Source organism: Vicia villosa, linkage group LG4, assembly GCF_029867415.1.
Source record: "Vicia villosa cultivar HV-30 ecotype Madison, WI linkage group LG4, Vvil1.0, whole genome shotgun sequence".
In the NCBI taxonomy this organism is placed as follows: Eukaryota; Viridiplantae; Streptophyta; class Magnoliopsida; order Fabales; family Fabaceae; genus Vicia; species Vicia villosa.
This window is the reverse complement of record NC_081183.1, coordinates 93,616,165-93,635,090: the sequence shown is the minus strand read 5'-3', so window position 1 is coordinate 93,635,090 and position 18,926 is coordinate 93,616,165. Positions and strand designations below refer to the sequence as shown.

At 33.3% G+C, this 18,926-nt stretch overlaps 1 pseudogene; it reads right to left on the bottom strand.

Annotated features, from left to right (window-relative positions):
- Positions 1-1,760: 1,760 nt before the first annotated feature.
- Positions 1,761-3,161, bottom strand: LOC131599358 (FCS-Like Zinc finger 13-like; annotated as a pseudogene).
- Between the last annotated feature and the right edge of the window lie 15,765 nt (positions 3,162-18,926).

Sequence of the window (18,926 nt, the reverse complement as noted above, 5' to 3'; positions counted from 1 at the left end):
AATTTATATGCAACACTCACACTATTGAATACGATAAGAGAATATTATAATCTATCTTATTTATGAAAAAAAAATTTAGATACATAGAATAATTGTTGTAACTGAACAACATATATATATAGAGAGGAGGGTTATATTTACAATAATTTACTCCAAGAGTAAGTTATTATAACTTACTCCACATCTTGACCATTAATTCTTTTCAATCTAATGGTTAAAAATAGTAATGAATAGTTTTCTCTCTCTACATTTAATTACTTATTATTTTTAACCATTAGATTGAAAATAATAAATGGTCAAGATGTGGAGTACGTTATAATAACTTATGCATGCTGGATCTATATGAATGAGATTGTATATAATACAAATGATAGAGATAAGGAGAGATATAGAAACATACCAAGTGAGATTATAGATATAGTTGTGAATAGAGTTTGGAGAAAACCAAACCTTAGAGAAAGAATTGCTCCATTGCTCTTATGAGTTTGGTTTAGGTTTTGTTAGTGTTTTCATGCTGGACCCTATGGGTCGCATTTTGTGTGTATAACGTTTTTTGGAATTTTATATATAACTCTTATTCTTCCATAAAAGAAAAAACTTACTCTTGGAGTAAATATAACCCTCCTCATATATATATATATATATATATATATATATATATATATATATATATATATATATATATATATATATATATATATATATATATATATATATATATATATATATATATATATATATATATATATATATATATATATATATATATATATATATATATATATATATATATATCAAATACATTGCTTATTCTATAAATCTAAAAAAAATATTATTTTAAATAAAAATGTGAGGGAGTATTATTTTGAAAAGAAATAGAAGAACTATAAACACAACTATATACTTCCTCTGTAACAAATTTTGTTTTTTAATTCATTGATTAATTGATGTATCTAGTCTATATATAGACCAGATACATTACTTATTCAATGAATCTAAAAAACAAAATTTACTTATAATTCATTATGGAGGAAGTACAAATCAACGCACCAAGAAGAAGATCTTTAAGAATGAATGTGCCGCGGTGTTAAACACACATAAATATCTGACATTTATATTACACCGATACTATACTCCTTTCATTTTTCTTTCATTTGTTATTATAAACAAAATTTCACTTTTTAGATATATTGAATAATTAATGTATCTAAACTATATATAATTCTACTAAATTAATTATATTATGTATTTAAAAAGTGGAATTTTGCTTTTAATACAAAATGGAGGAATATGTTTTATAAAGTTTGACAAATGTTGATAAAGTCATACAATATTCTTTAAAAAATAGTTTTTTCTATGTTTTAACATTTTTTTTAAATCGATATACGACACTCATGTGATACTCACACACATTATGTGTTAGACAAGTGAGGTAACTATTTGTTTTAAAAAAAAATCTCACAATCAACTAAAATAGTTAATTCGTGCATTGAAGTAATGTTATAATATTTTTAATTATTTAATAATAGATGAATAAATAAAGGTTAGACATTATTATGTCTTATATTTTTAATAATTTTGAAGTATCAATGCTGCTACTTGGTGACCGAATGAGAGTTCGTTCTTCCATAGTCATGTAGTCTATTTCAATTTTTTCAACTAAATAAAATAACACTATTGGTACTTTATACAATTTTCTGTCAATTATTTTTAACGAGTCTGCTTCATTCAACTGGAAAGAAAAAACAACAGCAGCCAAAGAAGACAGAAAAACTGAATTCAGAAAATATCCGATTGAACAAGTTTTTCTTGGACAGATCTCATCTCAGTAACAGAACATACAAAATCTCTGCAATTGAGATCCCAACTTCCTAATTCTCAGCAACAGAAAATTCCCAAATAAAAAGAAGAAGACAATTTATTATTATTATCTATCAAAAACTAACAAAAATCTCTATAGTTTTTTCCATCAAAAATTTCTTTTGGTTTCTTAATTTTCATATCTAGTATAAGCCTTAATCATATCACATGAATCATATGACCCCAAACTGCTAAAGTGCCATAATCCCAGTTGAAAACATTTGATCCTTTGTGTATGAAGAATTTGACAACTCCATAGCCTTTGATGCTTCTGATCTGCACTTCTCTTTTCTCTCATCCATCATTATTTGCTTCGAACGACACTCTGTGCTGCAAAATCCTTTCTCTCCCCTACACACACAAAAATATAATCCATGATCAAAATTTATAGCCCAAAATATATGAATTACTAAAAAAAATTAGCTGTGTATTCAGTTAAGCCAGCTCAGTTGATTGTTACGCAGAGAGATGCGATTAAAACCCAAAATATATGAATTACTATAAAAAATTATCTCTGTATTCAATTAAGCCAGCTCAGTTGATTGCTACACAGAGACATACAATTACACGAGCGAAAATTACCTGTACATGAATATGTCTTTGCCATCGAGATTCATTTGGCATAAATGACAAGAATTGAGAAAATCCAAAGTGAGAAAAGACGGTTCAGCTTCAAGGAAAGTTTGTTTTGGTGGGGATCTTCGGAAAACACCAACGTTGTTGTTTTTCGGGGTATTATTATTAGTATTATAATAACCATGTCTCAAAATTCCACTTTCTTCACCACCATCATAAAAAACCTTAGTGATGGGTTTGTTAGATTCATCACGGTATGTAACATACGTGTAATCTTCAGGACTTCCAACAAGAATCTCGTTTTCAAATAATCGATTCTGTGGAAGCTTTCGATTTTGGATTGGGATTGGTGATGTACAAACATGTTGTTTTGGAACAACCTCGTACCCGGTTTCCTCGGATTTATCAAGAGCCACCACAATTCCAAGGCCAACACCACCACCAAATTTTGGTGACTGGATTTGCATCCTCGAATTCATTTCAAACGGGCTTCTTGGACTTCCGATTGTGTCCAAAAGCGCGGTGGCAGCTTCTCCAAATACTAATAATTCTGAGAATTTTCGGATCAAGTGCTGGGATCTCTTACCCAACATGATGATAATTGATAATTGTTTGTTGGGAAGAAAATGTGTGTGAATTTTGTGAAGGGTTTTAATGAGAGTGATGGCTTTTTATAAAAGCATTTTATTTTGTTATGGGTAGAAATGAAAAATAATTGATGGTTTTGGTATTGGAATAAGCCCGCTGTTTCATTTGGAATTATTCGGGTGATGATTGCTAGAGATATGCCCAACAATTATTATTTTATTTATTTATTTTTTCTAAATGATTTAATATATGGTATTTTTTTATTGATTTATATTAATGCTTTAGACAGATGCCTACCATGAATATTACTCCCTCCGTCTCATAATAAGTGTCCCATTTGCATTTTTTCCTTGTCTCAAATTAATTGTCCATTTACAATTTCAATGCATCAATCATTATTATTTTTCCACTATTATACCCCTATTTATTAACTTTCACGTTATTCAACTACTATTAATAGGGGTATTCTAGTAAATGATATTAACCTTTTTACTAAAACCAACACATCCAATCATTTTCTTAAAAACCGCGCATTGCTCAAATAGGACATTTATTATGAGACGGAGGGAGTATTATAAATAAAGGTCACTTTCCAGTGGGCCAGTTTTTTGAAAATGTCAGTTTCAATGATTGAGATGTATAGTGTATAAAAAACTTAAAAGATGGTTTTTAGATATTTGAAAACCGACTACATATTCTTGTAATATTCTTCGTTTTACTTGTATTAATATACCATTATTTTATAAATTATAAGTTTTATTATAATATGAATAAAATATTATTTATATTTTAATTATAACTTTTATTATTATTAGTTTATTTATTTTTTAAATTTTTTTAATTTACTTGATTAAATTTATTAATAAATAATACTTTTGTAAAATAAGTTATATTATTTTTTTTGACTTAATTGTAGTTTTTGTTCTTTTATTTTATTTAAAATTTATGAAAATAATTCTCTTATTTTAAATTTAAATAGTTTTAATTCTTTTCTTGTATTTAAAATTAATGATATTTTTATTTTTAAATGATAAATATTTTTGAAAAACATAACAAATTATGATATATCAATTTATTATGAAATTATATAAATAATAATATAAATTCAAGAACAAATATTTTATCATTTCTCTTTGAAAAACGTGAGGGTATTTAAATTTAAAATATGGGAATAATTCCATAAATCATGTAAAATTGAAGGACAAAAATTATATTTTTTAATTTGTAAAAAATTACTGTTTTATTTATAATTTGAGATGGAAGATGTATAAAATATAAAAGAATATTTAGATAAAATGGGCTGGACCCATTTTACCATTCCTAATTTTTATTTTTTAAATAATATTAAAGTATACTTGTCATATTTTTATTGACAAATAACATAAATCAGACTTAAAAAATTAAGTAAATTTTCTCCGAAAATATAATTAGAATGCATACGTTAGAATCTAGCTAGAAGAGTCAAAGAAAGATAAAAATTAATATAAAGTTGAAAATTGTAAATATATATATTTTTTAAGGAAACTTTGTAAATATATAAATGTTAAAAAGAATGTATAAAAATTAATTCCAAAAATTTTAATGTAGATGGGTATGTGCAGTTTAATATGTAGATACCTATATTATACCAAAGGCAGTAGAAGAAATTCAAATTTTTATGAAAAAAATACAAGCAAAAGTCTACATTATATTTTTTTTATTACTATAAATATTATTTTAAAATAAAATATAAATAAAAATGGTATTAGAAATCTATGGATCTGATTTAAAATGTATACTATACATTAACTATTCTTTGAACTTATATTTTAATATTAACGATTAATGATCATTATTTTTTTCAAGAATTTATAAAATATTTATTTGAGGTTTTAATAGAGATGCGTTGATAGTATAAAATATTATCCAATAAAAATGTATCAGTCTGTCATATCATATAAATAATTTAAAATTTTTAATTTAATTTGATGAGATAAAGATAGTCATTATCTTTCTTTTTTTTATTTAATAATTTGTTTTTATAAAAAAAGCTACAAAATATATAAGATTGATTTTCTATTATCTCAATCAAATTTCTTTCATATGTAATAAGTTAAAATCTGGACTCTTGACTACTTTATTTAAATAAAAAAAAACTTAACTTTTTTAATTATTTGAATGATATATCATTTCTAATAAGTTTTTCTATTGTAATTATTCAAAAAAGTAATTATCATTATAAATTATATAAGATTTATTTCTATAAGATTAATCATTTTATTTTTTTTCCTAAAAACACCACTTTCATTTATTTAAAATTACACATTTCTAAATGTATAAATTTTGTTTGACTAAAATAAAAATATAATTGAAATTAAATTTATATTAAGTTAAAAAATAGTACTACCTTTTGTCTTAAATATAACATTTTCTTGAATATTTTAGTTATTTTTTATAAGACTCCTTTTAAATTTCAAAGTGAAAAATTTGATTTTTAACAATATATCCTTAATTTGAGTAAAAAATCACTATATCTTTAATTATGTTATATAATTTTCCACAATGTGTAATACATACTTCATACAAACATCAACTAATTTTATCTCTTAAGAAAAAATTTGTAAAATTATATAAATTAGGAAAAAAATAGGATGAGATATAAATGGACATGTATGGCCTTACTAAGGGTGGAGAATAAATTCATCCTAAATATTTTATTAGATTTTAATATCACTATAGTTAATATTTGTTTTAGAAAAGGAGATAAGCATTTTATCGCATATAAGTGTTGAGTGACAAGTTCTCAAATAAATTTATTTTTTATTAGAAAATTAGGTAGGAAAGTTTTCTTGGCTTGTAAAGTTATAGCTAGAGAGAGCTTTATGATCCAACATCAAATTTTGTTTATGGACGTAAGGTTTAAGAATGAAGAGTTTGTTTGGTTCGGTTTTTTCGTTCATTAATGCTACAATATTATAGAAGAACTATATCACACTACAATTCTACACCACCACCATCATCATCTTCGTCACTACTCATCTTAGCATCATCACCCTGAAAAGGAGAAGGAGCAACAATCTCCCGACTATCTAGATGATCAGGAATATTTCCAACTTTTATTGACAAATAAGAGAGAATCTTGGATTGATCCTCGAACATCCTTGATTGGTCCATGTGAAGTCTATTGTTATCTTGTGAACTTGCAAGGATAGCATAATTAAGAGCTTGAAAAGTAATTCCGAATTTACTATGGGTTTAGGTTTGGTAATTCCGAATTAGTAGTGTTTCATCTTTAGTATGTTGATGATACTCTCTTGGGGTTGATCCTTCTATTGAAAATTTGTGGTGTATTAAGGATATTCTTATGGTTTTTTTAGGGCTTCAAGTCTTTGTGTTAATTTTCCAAGAGTATTCTTATCAGGGTTAATGTGGATCATGTCTTTCTTCACCTGGGGACTTTCTCCAAAGTGAAATATACTTTCTTCCTTATAAGTATATCGGTATGCCAGTTGGGGCCAACCTCTGTATTGACACTACTTTTGGTCCTTCGGTTGCCAGGCAGTAAGAGGCAGACATTATTGAAGGCACGAGCTTAAAATCGTGACCCATACCGCGAAAAAATAGTGACTTGTCCTACTCACAACATGGATGATATTGCGCAGATGCAGATGTTCGTTAATGGTCTAAGACTCAAGACAAGGAAAATTATAGATTCAGATGCCAGTGGCTCAACCAATTTTGCAACAGCCACTGGTATGAAGAAGATCATTGAAGCAATCGCTGCAAACGAGCATTTGGAGCTCTATGACAAGGTTACAAGCAAAACAGAAGGAGTAATTAATTTAAAGCTGGAAGCTAACAAGCAGGTAAAAATTGAAGAGACAGTTGCTGCAGAGGTGGAAAAGAGGTTGAAGGCGTTGAACATAAGTACTCAGAAAGTGGCTCAAGTCCAACAAACACCAAACGATAGTTGTGAGATTTGTAATGGACCACACAAAACTGAAATTTCTGGTAAGACAGAACTCAGATGTCATATATGGATGTCGTGACATCTGATCTGACATTATAAAACAGACAAGGTAGGCAAAATAAAACAGTGCAGAAAATAAAGAACACAACAGAATTGTTCACCCAGTTCGGTTCAATCAACCTACTCTGGGGGCATACCAAGCCAGGGATGAAGTCCACTATTAGCAGTATCAATTCAGAGCTAAACTCCCAGTTTAAAACTCCTCACTTAATCACTACCCAATGACCCATCTACCTAGGTTCTCCCTAGATATGGAATATCTCCATTCCACTCCCAATCATAGCAATGATGTCTAGCAGTCAACAACTCAGCCACTTCATCGATGGCCTAATTACCAACATTCTAAATACACAAGCAAACATAACTTGGAGTTACTTACAAGCTTTCTCCAAGAACAAAACTGCACTCATTGCTTCACAGCTTCTGAGTGAGTAAAATAAACCTCTTACCTACAGGCTTCGAGGCACAAATCAGTGACCATCCCACAAACCGGGTGGTTCACTTACACGGCTAACCCTAAAAACTACATCTTGTCAATACTCGGCTAGCTTACAAAACTAGGTTACAAAGCTTCTATTTATAAACTATTCTCAACTGGACTTGGGCCTTCAATCACAGCCTTATTTGCTGTTACAAATCAGTAGAAAATTTCTGCTAAAAGAAAGGTCTTCAATCATAAGTTTCCTAAATTATCTCCATAATTAGAAACTGCATAATCTTCACTATTCTGACTTGATTCTCTTGACCTTTAAACTTGCGCCACTTAGGATTGCATAATATTCCATAGAATATTCTGCATCTGTTGAGTACTTACTGGATCTTTATATTCCAGCTCAGCAGGTGCGTGATAGCTAAATATAACAGCAACTGCTGTCAAATACTGATGTCATGACATCGAGCATGACATCCTGAAAACATCTACAAACTGACATAACAAACTGTTGCTAAAATTTCTCCAAGATATTCTCCACAAATATCTTCATAAAATATGCTCCAAGTAACAACAATAAGTTGTTACACTTTTGCAACAGATAAATCCTATAAAATCTTTCAACATTTAGTTTCCTAAATGTTCTCCTTAGATATAGCTCCACATAGGATTCAATGTTTTAGGAATATTCTGTTTCTGTTATAACAGAATCCAAACTGTCAGCTCAAATACGATGTCACGACATCTTCTTCGACATGTTGTTCCAGCTGTTGAAACAACTCAACACAACATGTTTTTCCATTAAATAGAACTCCAACCTGCTTTCTCTTACAAGTTATAATTCTATTTAACCTATTGCTGCTAAATTAGTTTTACCAAACATAAAGTCAATCTGAAAACACCTACAATCTCCCCCTTTGGCTTATTTTGGCTGAAACTAATTTACATAACCTTTGAATTACAGAAGCATAAACAATACAAGGGTTTAAGCATTACAATTCAGTAGCAGCAATTTAGAAGTCTTCAGTAGTCACTATTTATGATATTTCAAACTTTACAAGTGACGGTCTTCAGTCTTCTTTTATGATGTTGAAACATCATACTAGGACATCTTTTTGGCAGGTCCAACTCCAATGTTCTCTCTCTCTTTTAAGGATCCCACATATTACACAAAGTTTCTCCCCCTTAAAAGTTACTCTTCAGAGATAACATAACATAACAACTTCTCCCCCTTTTAGCCATAATAAGACAAAGGCTTTCTTGAAGGAGAACTCACTATAGCATAGGAAACATAGCATCACAGATATCATCTTCATAGAGAAGGAGAAAACTGAGGCCATGATGCACATGAGGAAGAAAATACTAAATTCCCCCCCCCCCTCAAACTGAGAACTATGCTACGACACAAATTGACACAACATCCTCTTGTAGAGCATAAGAGGATACTCACTAATGGAAATATAAACATTGGATTATCCATTTACAGACATAGAGAACCAGGCCTCTATATTGGATAATTCAGAACACAAGACAGTCAATGTTCATGACTTTAGAATGATGGACTATCCATAGAGACAACAGACCTCTATAGAATGACTTAGAACACAAGAAACAAAATATGTTCATGACTCGAAACAAGACTCTAAAGTTGAAAAGAATATCTTTGCAAAACAACTCCAAAGAATGACATCAGACTTAACAATATCTGAACACTACCCTTAAGCCCTATGATTGTCACAATTTGACAATCATAACCTAGACTCTAGACTTTCCTCATATCCGAAAGAAGAACATGAGATACTCAAACAAGAGACAAACAAAATGGAAAAGACTCTAGAAACCTGAGCAATTTAAACAACATACCTGGACTTTAACAAATGTCTTAATCTCGAGATGTTATTTGAAAGTGAACTGCATTAGGTGGACTTGTGCAATGGTTGGAACATGCATTATATCAGAACAAGTGATATACACCATCAGTACATGTTTTTAGATGATACTCCAAAGAATGATCCTTGCTAGTTTTCAAGGACAAAACATGTCTTGAGTTATGTTCTGACATCTTGTATGACATTGTTCTTCTGGCTTAAAGATTAGTCTATGAAAGACTTTACATTTGGATAGTGTAGCGGGGAAAATCTGAGATCTTAGCCATAGGATTGACTCGACTCAATATTTCGTTTGAAATCGCCACCGCGCTTTATTGTTTCCAAAAGAAAAGGGAAAAGAACGTAAAACCCAAAGTTTATTTTTAAAACAAAAAGAGAACTCAGGTTCGGGTGTTGATTATATGAGGGGAAGGTTTTAAGCACCCCTCATATTTGTGGTATTCCACAGGAACCTTTTTGAAAATCTGTGTCGTGTGTGCTAAAAAAAAGAGTTTGTTTTATTTTTAAAATAAGCTCGGCAAGACATTAAGCCTTGTGCCTACATACCTCCTCGGTGCAATGGAGAAGTCAGAGCTAATGTAGTTCCGCTAAAAGGGAAAACATTTTTAAAAAAAACGAATAAACACTTTATCGATTTTGGAGAGAAATACTCAGCCATTGATCTTGAGCATGAGAACAAACGAGTTCTTTGCATTGCAAATGAAAGAAGGGCTCCAACTCGGATAGAAATCAACGAGTATGCCACTAGCTCTCTCACGCGGAAAAGATCTCATTATATCAATCAATTTCAAAATCGTGGGGTATCGCCGCTCGTTTCAACAATTAGTCGTGTCTAAACTTTTGAAGAAAAGCCACTAAGGGCAAAAGATATTTTAAAAGAAAAAGTTTTGAAAAGATTGCAAACATAAGAAGGTTTTTGAAAAAGGGAGAAGATTTTGAAAATTAAAGAAGTGGGAGGAGATGAAGAGGCTGTCCTAATGCGTAAAATAAAAGCTAAGGAAAAGAACGGTCTAACCGAAATAAGAAGCCAACACTTGACATTACGAGTCAAGGTAGATTTCCCATCCTTTGGACTCATCAATACCAAACCAACACATTACCACTTGGGGATCCAAATGAACTTATTGTCTTAGCACCACTTTGCATTAAGCACATTAAAATTCTGACAAAAATCGGGCAGAGTAACGGCTGTTTTCGGGTAAAATCCTTATCTCAATGCCTTGGATTTAACCATCAAGGACTTTCAAGGAAATACCTGCTCACACAAACAGACAACAATCCAATGCCAGACAGACAGAATAACAACAGAGTAATAATAGAATAAGAGTCCAGAGGTACTAAGTCCATAAGTCCAAATCTCCAAAATGCTCGGGATAGTAACCAATAGTCTGAAAGAGAGCCTTAAACGTTTTTTAGATTTTTGTTGTTTATTAATGTTTTAGCATAAAAGTAAAGTATGGTCCAAGTGGACAAAAAGAAAATAGCGGAAACATAAACAATACGACCAAATGGACAAAGAAAAAATAGCGGAATATAAAAGTGATGAAATGATAAAGTAAAGCATAAAGCAAAATATAAAGAGCAATATAATAAATTGCGGAAATTAAAGTCAATTGTTAGATGTTAAAGATAACCATCTTGAAACATGTCAAGTATGTTATCAAAGTTAGTAATGAAGATCGATGGTGAGTGAAGGATGTTCTCGGATTTAAATTTAATGGAACTTTATCAGAAGCTTGATAAAATCATAGCGACTACACAATAAATTTCCATAAGTCTTAAATCAACCGCATACAATTCTCTTCCATATTTGATCTTTTTATGATTCAGGACACGAAATATTGCGCAATGTTAAGCAGATCGCCAAGTGATTTATGTAGAAATCACCCTACAACGAGGCCGGTCAAAACTTTATGTGCTAATGCATGCGAGAGAAGCGATATGTAGATCACTCTCCGAAAGGAATACCGCACGAAAAGAAAAATAAGGAGCGATCTAGTCTTCACCAAGAATCCATAAGAATTCTCAAGGTATTAAGACTTTCATCGATCAAAAGAAATAAAAGATGGAACCACATTAAAAGCTCCTTTCATCCATAATTTCAATCACTTAATTTTGCGGATTTGGATTCTCATCCTGTCGACGCCCTAAGTCCATTGAAATTAGAGAGAAATTAGGCCTCTAATTAGGCCTCTAATTTGTCCATAAGAATTCTCATTTTGTGTTTGAAGAGTTGGAACCACAAACAAGTCAAAAATAGCAAAAACAAGCATTCTTCCTCACTGGAAATCGATTTACCTCTGTAGGAAATCGATTTCCTGCCTGCAGAATTCAAATCTGGCGCAAAAAATAGAGTGGAAATCGATTTCCCTCTGTAGGAAATCGATTTCCTGCGCACAGTTTTAAAAAAAAACAGCATTATGAACTATAAAACTCGATTTAGGCAAACATTCAAACACCTTATGATCACATATCAATTAGAGCACGAATTTTCCACCAATTCACTATCAAATAGGACCAATATAGCATCAATGATGCATCAAACACAATCAAGAAAGATCTACATCTTAGAGTTTAGGAATTTACCAATTCTTGAACCAAATTGTTGGAGTAGCTTCAAGAACAAGCACAAAGTGTGTAGATCCTTCAAAATTGGAGATGAACAAACAAAGAAAAGAGAGAAATGTAGGAGGTTTAGTTCAAAATTAGTAAGATTCAATGTGAATCTCACTAATTCTATGAAAATGAACTTTGGGTGTGGGTTTTGGAAAAGGGTGAGAAATGAATTTGCAAGCAATTTTTTGGCTCTCCAAGCTTGAGAAATGAGAGAGTAGAGACCTCTATTTATAGGATGGGAGCAAGAGTAGTGGCAATTTTGTCATTTTGAATTTGGTAATTAATTTGTGTTTAATTGGTGTTTAAATGGTAAAATGAGACTAAAATGGGTTTAATGAAGGGAATTAATTTTGGTGAGGTGGAAAATTGGTAAAATGGCAAAAATGATCAAAGAAAATAGGTGCCAAAATGATGTCACACTTCCCTCCTTATTTTTTTGAATTTTGCGCACAGGAAATCGATTTCCCATATGGGTAAATCGATTTCCACCATCCAATTTTCAAAAATTTTCTTCTTGCACTCTTTTGATTTTTGCCCGATCTTTTACCTGTAAAATATAAACAAAAGAGACAAGAATGCATATTTTTGAATTTTGGTTAGTATAAAACAAATAAAAACTAGAAATGCTCAATAATTCCCCTCAGAGATGATCACAGTATCAAAGATAGAGCTTCATAATGGTGCTCTTGATTAGTGATTAAAATGCAAATGATGTATGATCTTAGGGTCAAAAATTGGGGTATGACAGATGCCCTTATTTAAGTTTCTTCGATCCGGAGATATGATGATTGCAAATCTTCATTTTGACGAGATTGAAGAGACTTAAATATATAAAACACACAATTTTTGAACCTAAGATGCAATGCAATGTTTAATGAATGCATGTGATGATGAAATAAAACACCACTGGGGAGAAAAAGAACTCCACTGGGGAAAGCAAATGTCTTGCGGGAAGAACTCCACTGGGGAAACAAGACTTTGTTGCAGAGACGAGATTTTGCTGGGAAATGAAACTTCACTGGGGAAAACATTTCGTACCAGAGAGGTTAAAGCATCACCTTTCACTGGGGATGAGAAAATATGCATCCTCTTTCACTGAGGATGAGAAAATATGTCACCTTTCACTGGAGAATCAGAATACCAATCTTTCATTAACAGAAAACACACCATCGTTCCACTGATGATATGAATAAAAATGCATCGACGTACCACTGACGATGAGAATATAACAATATACACCAACGTTCCACTGAAGGTGGGATACCAACGTTCCACTGGAGGTAGAAAAGAGATATATCATCGTACCATTGACGATAACATATAACATCGTTCCACTGATGATATGAAAAGATATACATCGACGTGCCATTGACGATGAAAATAACAAGATACACCAACGTTCCACTGAAGGTGAGCTACAAACGTTCCACTGAGGGTAGAAAAGAGATATATTGTCGTGCCATTGACGATAAAATATACCATCGTTCCACTGATGATATGAAAAGATATACATCGACGTGCCATTGACGATGAAAATAATAAGATACACCAACGTTCCAGTGAAGGTGAGCTACCAACGTTCCACTGAGGGTAGAAAAGAGATATATCGTCGTTCCATTGACGATAAAATATACCATCGTTCCACTGATGATATGAAAAGATATACATCGACGTGCCATTGACGATGAAAATAACAAGATACACCAACATTCCACTGAAGGTGAGCTACCAACGTTCCACTGGAGGTAGAAAAGAGATATATCGCCGTGCCATTGACGATAAAATATACCATCGTTCCACTGATGATATGAAAAGATATACATCGACGTGCCATTGACGATGAAAATAACAAGATACACCAACGCTCCACTGAAGGTGAGCTACCAACGTTCCACTGGAGGTAGAAAAGAGATATATCGTCGTGCCATTGACGATAAAATATACCATCGTTCCATTGATGATATGAAAATATATACATCGACGTTCCATTGACGATGAAAATAACAAGATACACCAACGTTCCACTGAAGGTGAGCTACCAACGTTCCACTGCTGGTAGAAAAGAGATGTACCGCCGTACCATTGACGATAACCTATACCAACGTTCCACTGAAGGTATTAAAGAGAAATACATCGACGTACCACTGACGATGAAGATATAACAAGATACACCAATGTTCCACTGAAGGTGTTAAAGAAATGCACCGACGTACCACTAACGGTGGAGATCAATCAATAATACTTTGCTTTTCTTATCAAAGGTTGAGGGTGCGAACATAAATACACAATCTCAACATTCACCATCCAGCGACCAAAATTCAATCTATGGCCAAATGGAAAGAAACTGTCAAATAAGACCAGATCAAGTGAGGGAATAACTCACTAGATTTCTGTTCGTAAGCATCTGAACAGAATAACTGAAACAAATTCAGTGGTGATTTCAAGGAAAGTGAGTATTTTTTTGCCTAAAGACACTCTAAATGGAAGAGGAATCTGATTGCCAGTAAACTTCATGATAGCAAATATGAATGCATGATTATTTTTTATGCATGTTAATGATGCATATGCTGCCACAACTTAGCACAAGGATTAACTCAAGAGATAAAGTACATAATCAAGCCTGTCTCAAGCTGAGTAACTCGAGGTATCATCCACAAACAGGATCGAAAATTGCTACAACATACTCTTGATGGCTTCAGAATAAATGCTACCCAACACTGAGGAAACATTGGAGCTGAGAGAACAAAATAGCTGAGTTCTACATCATATTTGAACCAGGCCAAAGGTGCACCAACTGGAATACATTCTTACTCTTTTGTACCTGAATACCTCAACATATCCATTCCTTGTAATGCACTCATGAATCAAAACAAAACTTCTTTTATATTTTTCAAAAAGATTTTGTTGAAATCAATTTCCTTTGTTTTAAAAAGTACAATCAACAATAAATGACATTTTGAGAGATATGAAAGAAATAAGATTTCCAATAAAGGGTAAAGGCTCAAACTTTATTAATAGAATGGTAGCCTGCAAAAGGTGAGACCCCATGGATGATTACAAAGTTTGGAAAGTGGTAATTTTGTGGAAAAGGTACATTGAAATGTAATGACCCCATCCTCTCTCTCAACTTGGAATTCCTAAGCAAAGGCTTCCGTTGAAATGTGTTGAACTTCTCATGATAAACAGATGACTGCTGATGATCAAGTCTTGTCTGATGTAGTTACTTGCCATGAATCCCTAACTTTTGCCTGGACCGCCCTTTCGGGTTTTCAGTCCACCGGGTACTTTATTCTATTTATGTCTCTAATTTTTGCCTGGACCTCCCTTTCGGGTTTTCAATCCACCGAGACGCTCTTTTTTGCCTAAGCCGCCCTTTTCGGGATTTCAACTTAGCGAGCTGTTCTTTTATTATTTTTAGGCGAAGTATTTCTTGACTACATCAGCATTCACGGGACGTGGGAGCTCTTCTCCATCCATAGTTGCAAGAATTAATGCACCGCCGGAGAAGGCTTTCTTGACAACATATGGTCCTTCAAAATTAGGAGTCCACTTGCCCCTTGAACCGGAGGTGAAAGACAAGATCCTTTTGAGCACGAGGTCGCCTTCTCTGAATACACGAGGTCGAACCTTCCTATCAAAAGCTTTCTTCATTCTTTTCTGGTACAACTGACCATGGCATAAATCCGTCATTCTCTTTTCTTCTATCAAATTCAATTGATCAAACCTGCTCTGACACCATTCAGCCTCAGATAACTTGGTTTCCATTAAAACTCTCAATAATGGAATCTCAGCCTCAACAGGGAGCACTGCTTCCATACCATAAACCAAAGAAAAGGGGGTTGCCCCGGTTGAAGTACGAACAGATGTACGGTACCCATGCAAGGCAAATGGGAGCATCTCACGCCAGTCCTTGTACGTAACAACCATCTTTAGCACAATCTTTTTAATATTCTTATTTGCTGCTTCAACAACTCCATTCATCTTTGGCCTATAAGGCGAAGAGTTGTGATGTTCAATCTTGAAGCTTTCACACAGTTCTCGCATCATGCTGTTATTCAGATTTGAACCATTATCAGTAATGATCTTGCTTGGTACACCATATCGGCAGATGATGTTGTTCTTGATAAATCTAACCACAACTTGCCTTGTTACATTGGCATATGAAGCAGCTTCTACCCACTTGGTAAAATAATCAATTGCTACCAGGATGAATCGATGTCCATTCGAAGCCTTTGGTTCAATCATATCAATACCCCACATAGAGAAATGCCATGGAGACGAAATAACATTGAGAAGTGTCGGAGGCACATGAATCTTGTCAGCAAACACTTGACACTTATGACACTTCTTTACAAATTTGTAGCAATCAGATTCCATTGTCAGCCAATAGTAACGTGCTCTAAGCATCTTTTTAGCCATCGAATGTCCATTGGCATGAGTACCAAAAGAACCTTCATGAATTTCCCGCATCAACATGTCTGCTTCGTGTCTATCCACGCATCTGAGCAGAACCATGCTCTTATACAAAACATCCGCATTAATGAAGAAACTACCAGCCAATCTCCTCAAAGTTTTCTTATCCTTATTTGATGCCCCAAGTGGGTACTCTTGGGTCTGAAGAAAATGCTTAATATCGAAGTACCAAGGCTTCTCATCTGCTGATTCCTCAACTGCAAATACATGAGCAGGTCTATCAAGACGCCTGATTGTAATCCGAGGCTCCTCATTATGGAAATTCACTTTGTACATGGAAGACAATGTGGCTAAAGCATCATACATCTAATTCTCATCTCGAGGGATGTGGTGGAATTCAACTTTGTTGAAGAATGTCAATAGCCTTCTGGCGTAATCTTTGTAAGGGATTAAACCAGGATGACGAGTTTCCCATTCTCCTTTAATCTGATTAATCACGAGCGCAGAATCTCCATAAACATCAAGGATCTTAATCCTTAGATTAATGGCTTCTTCAAGTCCCATGATGCAAGCTTCATATTCAGCAATATTATTTGTACATTCAAAACATATCCTTGCAGTGAAAGGAACATGTGAACCTTGCGGGGTGATAATAACAACACCAATACCATGGCCATGAACATTAGAAGCTCCATAAAAAATTAAACCCCATTTGGACCCAGGATCTGGCCCTTCTTCTGGCAGCGGCTCATCCCAATCTTAAGCTCTCAAATATATTATATCTTCATCCGGGAAGTCCATTCTGATAGATTGACAGTCATCAATTGGTTGGTGAGCGAGATACTCTGCCAACACACTTCCTTTCACAACTTTTTGAGCTTGGTATTTGATATCATATTCAGATAGCAGCATTTGCCAGCGAGCAATCCTTCCGGTTAACGCAGGTTTTTCAAATATGTACTTAATTGGATCCATTTTGGAAATCAATAGGGTGGTGTGGTTCAACATATACTATCTCAGTCGGCGAGCAGCCCACACCAAAGTACAACAAGTTTTCTCAAGCAGCGAGTATCTAGTAACCACATCCTTAATATTCAAAGAGGAAATAAGACTCTTCTTCCTTCTAATCTTAGCATAAGTGTGAATTTTTTTTTGTGTTTCTGTCTCCCTTAGTATGCCACTTAATACTGGATTTCTCCTTCCAGAACTCTTCTTCTAATATGAGTTCCTTTTGTAACTCATATTGAGCCTTGGCCTCTTCTTCCTGCAGGCAATCAGAATAGCCTATAGAGTGAATTTTGTGCTGAACATCAGTTAAGGCTTTTTCAGCTTCAGCCACCTTAAATTTCACATCACCAAAAATGAACTTGTTCCAATGTTTCAATTTGTTTTTAAGAATTCTCAATTTCTTGTCCAGGATGAACATAAGGCAGCCATACAACTTAGTGTTCCAGGTCTCCTTTATAATTTTCTCACAGTCATCCTGCAGGGTCCACATCTTGAGGAATTTGAATTGGGATTTGACACTTATTTTATCTAAAACACAAGAATACAACAGGGGATAATGATCAGATTTGACTTTGGTTAGGGTGTGAAAACCACAGTACTGCAAGAGTCAATCAGATCCAAGTTGCAAATGACTCTGTCTAATCTTTTCTTAGTCAAATGTCGGCCTTTTCTCCCATTAGTCCAAGTAAAAAAATTACCAATAGCTGGTAAATGGATCAGGTGATTAGAGTCTGACCAATGAAAGAAGTCATTCATGGGAATGCTGGCAGTGGTGTTGGATCCCTTATACTCCTCAGCACTAATGATGGCATTAAAGTCACCAAGGATAGACCAAGGGAGATTATTATTAGACAAGACATTATTAAGATTATGCCACAAGTTTCTCATAGTAATGTAGCAAGTAGAAGCATAAATGACAGAGAATCCAAAGGTTTTATTATTAAGACTAACAGTAAATGAAACATGTTGATCATCAATAGATAAAATGTCAGGATTTGGGTAAGACTTACAAAAACACCAGAGATTAGGTAAGAATCCACCTCTGTTATTAAAAGCAAAGGTTTTTAGATCAAACCTGTTTAACCATCTTTGAGGGAAATTGGAATAATCCATCCAAGGCTCAGCAATGAAGATAAACTCAGGAGAATTATTTTGAATTAACCTTCTTAGAGCCAGCTTAGATGAATTATTGGTAATGCCTCGGATGTTCTAGTAAAGGCTCTTCATAGAGATATGTTTTTAGGACTAGGCATTTGCCTAGTATTATCTGCAGACTTAGCCTTTCTATTTCTCCTCTTTTTGCTGGTGACAAGCTGAAAGTCTTTTTGTTGGAACAAATCTACTCCTAGATCTTCCATATCAGCCATATTATTCCGAGAATCATTCAGAAAACTTGTAACTTGTTCCTTGTATCTTTCATCAAGTTATGTTTCAGGAACAAAGTTCACCATTTGAGTAGCATCCATAAATTCTCCTTCTGAAGAACCATCAGTCTCCAAAGAATTTCCTTGAGATAAGTTTGGCTGAACAGGAACAA